Below are 6,000 nucleotides of genomic sequence, written 5' to 3'. Positions count from 1 at the left end.
TTGGACCCCAAGGCAAGGCCCCCCTCCCTCCCACCTATATATATGGAGGTTTTAGGGCTGATTTGAGACGACTTTTCCACGGCAGCCCGACCACATACCTCCACGGTTTTTCCTCTGGATCGCGTTTCTGCGGAGCTCGGGCGGAGCCCTGCTGAGACAAGGTCATCACCAACCTCCGGAGCGCCATCACGCTGCCGGAGAACTCTTCTACCTCTCCGTTTCTCTTGCTGGATCAAGATGGCCGAGATCATCGTCGAGCTGTACGTGTGCTGAACACGGAGGTGCCGTCCGTTCGGTACTAGATCGTGGGACTGATCGCGGGATTGTTCGCGGGGCGGATCGAGGGACGTGAGGACGTTCCACTACATCAACCGCTTCTCTAACGCTTCTGCTGTACGATCTACAAGGGTACGTAGATCACTCATCCCCTCTCGTAGATGGACATCACCATGATAGGTCTTCGTGCGCGTAGGAAATTTTTTGTTTCCCTTGCGACGTTCCCCAACAGGTTCATGTCTCGCAACTCAGGCGTTGCTGCTCGGATCCTATCCGTGAAGTGGACCACGAAACGCTTGATCTACAAGATAACCTTTCTTACCGAGAATACCCTGTGCGTATTCTTGATCAAGCTGAGCGTACCACTCGACGTCGAAACCTCAAGTTTCTTAAAGTTCAATGGTCAAATCATTCTGAAAAGGAGGCAACTTGGGAAAGAGAGGATCGTCTCCGACTTGAGTATCCTACGTTATTCCCGACGACTTCTAAATCTCGGGACGAGATTCTTTTGAGTGGGGGTGAGTTGTCACATCCCTAACCCTTAAGCAAGATAGCATTGTGCTCATGTCTTCTTTGCATTTGCATCTAAGAAGTTTCAACAAAAACAACAAAGTGGCAAAGGAAAAACTCAAAACCCTAGCCACCATTTCAAATAAAGGAAATTTCAAACTAGTTCAAAATCAATGAACCCAAAATGGCCTCAAGAAATGTTCAAACTTTCTGATAAATCATGAAAGTAAATGAGCATTGGAGAAAACTATTTTCTTGACACTTTAAGCATTTTAAATAAATGCAAAAGCCACTGGTTTCAAATTTAAAAATTGAAATCAGAAACTATAATTTTCCAAAAATGTTGAAAACCTTGGAAATGAGTGGGGATATTATAACAAATATTTCAGGAGGTCTAAAATAGTTTTTAATTTTTGTTTTGGAGCTGAATTAATTAGCAAAACAATAATTAGTAAAACAGAAAAAACAAAAACAGAAAAAAAGGAAAAACCTTACCTGTCGCCTAAGCCTCGCCCGGCCCATCTCCCCGCTCGTCCCCTCCCTCGCGCCAGTAGGCAGCAGGAGGTGGCCGCCGCCCCCTCCGGCGCGGCCACGCACCTGCGTGCCTGCCTGGCCGCCGCCTCGCGCTGGCGACGATGGGGATAAGCTCCCCAGAGCCTCCCCTATCCATTCCCCGCCTCGGTTCTCCTCCTCCTCCCGGATCTCCTCCTCCTCCTTGCTTCCGCCATTAGAGCTGAGCTCGAGCTCGAGCTGCCCGTGCCCCTGGCCATAGGATTCCCACCCAGAGCACGCCTTTAGCTCCGCCTCGTCGCCCTGGTCATCTCTGCAGAAGCCGAAGCTTCCTCAGGCCCTGCAACGCCCGCAACGCCGTCGTCTTCCACCTCCGGCCGCCGGACCTCTCCCGTCGATTCGTCGCCCCCAGGCCTTCCCCGAGCCGTCTAAGCTCTGCTCTGCACTCCCCGTGAGCATGCGGTCGTTTCCCCTAAGTTTCCCCCGTCGATCCCCTCCTCTAGCTCTAGTTTCACCGGAGCCCGACGAGGACCGCCGCTGCCGCTCGTCGCCGGTAGCCCTCCGATGATCAGCCCGTCCTTCCGAGGGCACCAGCAGCTCCAGGTCGACGCGTAGATGCCGTAGCAGCTAAGAACCGAGCGTAGATCCCCCTGATTCAAAGACCCCGATGACGCCCGAGCCTTGGCCGCCGCCAAGCTCATCGCCGGCGTCATCTCCGGCCAGATCAGCCCCGGCTAGGCGCAGAAATGAAGCTGCGGGAGACGTGTCGTTCCTCTGGTGCTCTCCGCGCAGCATTTGGCCCCCTGTGCGCCGTTTCCGAGCCCCTCCGCCGTGCTGGTGGTCGCCGGAGGCTCCCCGCCGGCAAGGATTACCTCGCCGCCGGTGGATGTCGACGTGGCAAAGCTAACCCAGCATCTCAGGGCTTAATCACTCGCTGACAAGTGGGCCCAAGGCCAAGTCAAACCTCAGTTAGGGCTGGTCAGCGCGGGATTAGTCCCAGAGAAGCTGACCAGTGGGGCCCCCCTGTCAGGTTTGACCTGAACAGGTCGGCTGACCTGCTGACGTCAGCCTGATGCAATAAATAGAATTTCCAGTATAAAACTAATTCAGGAAATTGCTAAAAATTGTAAAAATCATAGAAATTAATCTGTAACTCCAATGAAAATAATTTATATATGAAAAAGTATCAGAAAAATTCAAGGATTCTGATTATGCTATTTTCAACTATGTTTGAAAAAGTTACATAACCCTAAATTGTGGAATAAGGAATAATTCAATTCTTATAATCACTTTATAAATGGAATTTGCAAAAATATTCAAATTCCATTATATATGCAATGATCACACACTGTCCTAATTACAACTCAGTACCATAACATGACATTTCATGCATGTTAACATCAAGTTGATCTGAGCATCAGGTCGAATCAATTAAACCGGTATCCGAGAATACCCCGTTTGAATTGCTATTCGAATGTGATTCAAATCAACTCTAAACCTATTACATGTTGAAAATAATAACTTATCACCTTGCATTCTCATGCCATGCTCATGCATCATTTTGAGTGCATATGATTGTTATTGAATGTTGCCATTCATTTCGGTAGGCTCCGCACCCCCGGATTCCACCGAATATCCGTCCGACGGATATCGTTCCTCCTCTGAGCAACAAGGCAAGCAACCCCTTGATCATTCCGATAACTCCCATGTTCTTGCTCCTACACCTATTTATTGCATTAGGATCAAATGCTTCAACTGCTTTTGCCACGACAGTTGAACCCACTTCCTTTGCATGACTTAACCTTGTCACAGTAAATAGCCGAACCTTGCAACCTAGCATACCTGGTAGTTGCTTGAGCTATGATGTGCCTTATCCTGCTATGCATGCTATGCTTAGAGTTGTGTATGGTCTGTCATCTTGGAGATGAACAGAAATGTGGAATGTGTTCGGTGAGCAAAGGTTGTGTGTTGAACTTGATTTGGTAAAGGTACCGGTGAAAGGCTGTGTAGGAGTACATGGCGGGTTGTTTCATTGGAACCGTCCTTAGGAACTGAGTTCCGTGTATGTAATCCAAGACTAGATACTACCACATGCTGGGCCCTGAAATATGACCCTGCTCGGCCTATTAATCGCTTAGTACTCGGTCCAGGAGTTGCAAGTAGTTTCTGGTGTTTATAGTAATGCTGGAGGCCGTGCATGGTGCTGACCTGAGAGGTGGGCCGTGATGCGGTAGGCAGTGGCACGGTGTACCAAGTGGCACCCGGATGGTGGGCTTGGGAACCCTGCGCACATCGTTTGAGGCCGTGGCGGAAACCCCAGCCGGACTTTCGTACGGGTTACTCTCAGATAGGCGATAAACATGGACTAGGTACTGGTGTGGTTAACGGTCGTGGTCGACTCCCTCGCTGGGCTTCCGCTTGAAGGTTGCCGAGGTGCATGACGTGCACATGGTGATAAGTGGCGAGAGCGTGTGTGACGAAGTACACCCCTGCAGGGTTATGATCTATTCGAATAGCCGCGTCCGCGGATATGGACTACTTGGAGACATATGTTGTTCATAGATAACTTCAATGGCTACTCATAAAATTTGTCAAGATAAGCGTGAGTGTCATGGACGGCATTTCCATATGGAGACGGAATGATTCCACGATAGTGTATTGTTGTGGTGTTAGTGGACTCGTGTGCGAGAAATCAAGTTGTCAAAACTAATTTCAAAATGCAAGTTGTCTAGCCACGAGTCAAATGCTGGCTTCCCGCATGAAACCCCACCATACCTTTTGATACCTTGCATGAGTAGTTAGTTCTCCTAAAGTCTTGCTGAGTACCTTCGTACTCATGTTTGCTTAATAAATGTTGCAGAGGTTGCTAATGACCCTAATGGAGGGTTCTTCGTAGACATCGACGACGACGAGTAGCTGGTGTCCCAGCTACGATCTGGCCCTACGTCGGCTCTGTAGTATAGTCAGGCCATGTGCCTTCTAGTTGCACTATCTGTACCCAGACAGTTTATAACTCTTCCGCTGGCTTGTATTTGTATGACTGCTATTATGGGTCGAGAGACCTTAATGTGTAATATTATGTGTGTGGCTCTTCCGAGCCTCTTGAATAAAGGTTGTATGTTTATGGTTATGTTGTGATGCCATCGATGTACCTATACATATCGGTATGCCATGCGTACGTGTGTCATACTTGATATGTATGGGGTTCGAATACCTAGTCGTGAACTTTAGTAGCACTCCTTACAAGGAAATGCCCCTTTGTGATCCAACGAGCCTTGGTAGTCCGCTACTGCTCCGGACACATTGGTTGACCGGCATGTGTCCTTCTTAGCTGCTGTGTCTGTCCTCTTTGGGGAAATGTCACGCGACGTAATGGAGTCCTTGTAGCTTGCTACGACTCGTCTACGTTCGCTGATGACCGACACCTGCTTTGTTGGGTCATGTATGCCTGTCCTTGTGCGGAACTGCCACTTTGGTTTATGACTAGACATGTCGATCCGGGTTCTTTGACATTGGATTGCTAGCGACACCTATCGCATACGTGAGTCAAAAGACGCAAACGGTCCCGGCTAAGGTAAGGCTGCAGCAGTGGAGTTAACCATGCGTGGACCACAAAGAGATGCGATGTGTTACAGGCTGGATTCCTATGGCTTAGGATCGGGGTCCCGACAGCTTGAAATTTTCAAATATAAGTTAGATCAGATTTAGTTTAAACCTTGTTTTGCCTATTCCAGGAGTTTAAAAAATGATTTTGAGTTGATTCTTTTTGCTACTGCTTCCTAGTGATTAAATCTTACTGTCGTAGAAGTTTGAAAAAAAATTATGTATTTTTACTGGTGTTTTTAACAGAAACAAGTCTGTGCCTTAGTAACGCGTGTTGAATTCTTTTACTTAGGCCTTAGCAAATCCTCACTTGTGATGTTATTTTTACTTGTTGCTTGATTGTAGTGCTTATGGTGTGTTTTGTGTTTGTATCGGTAGATCATCCGGAGTGCGAAGCGTGTTACTTAGAAGCGCTCGATCAAGACAACTATCATGAAGGCAAGTCATTTTGATCATGTTATTTTCCTATGTTTTCGATGCTTAGTAGTTCACCTTTCTTTGCCCAATTGGATGCTGCCTAGGTACTGGGAAACTTTAGTATAAGTTGTAGTATCATGTGGTAGGCACACAACAACCCCGATACTTGGCCCCGGGACGACAATTTCTTAATGCTATGCTTGAGTAGACGGGCTTTCGGTTGAGTGCATAACACGAGTGATGCGAGGTTGATTAAATAATCAAGACCGGTTAAGACAAGATTTTCAAGACCTCGGACGCAATGCAACTCAGGGTGAAGGACGGTTGATCGGCTCCCTGGAGAACCCAGTGGATGCCCGGGATGTTGGGGACGGCCATGACATCCTGCGGAAAGCTTCACCCAGGCTCGAAGAGAAGGACGGAGACTTCAAGACTCAAGGCTTACCTGCACAGCCACAAGTCATTATGGGCTCTGGCTTGGTTGGACAACGCGGCGACTCTGGACAGGCGGTGCTAGCAGATGTAGAAGAACGGTAGGAATGGATGGGCACCGACAGGGATTCAGAGGGACCCGTTGATAGACCATGTTTTGATCATCCGGTCTTCAAACACCCTGAAGTGCGAGGACATACTCGGAGGCGATCAAATCTTGTGGGGAACGTGTGCAAAACTCTGCAGAGTGCC

The sequence above is a fragment of the Hordeum vulgare genome, chromosome 4H, assembly GCF_904849725.1.
Source record: "Hordeum vulgare subsp. vulgare chromosome 4H, MorexV3_pseudomolecules_assembly, whole genome shotgun sequence".
NCBI classification, from domain to species: Eukaryota; Viridiplantae; Streptophyta; class Magnoliopsida; order Poales; family Poaceae; genus Hordeum; species Hordeum vulgare.
The sequence above is the reverse complement of the archived record's forward strand: the minus strand, read 5'-3'. Positions refer to the sequence as shown.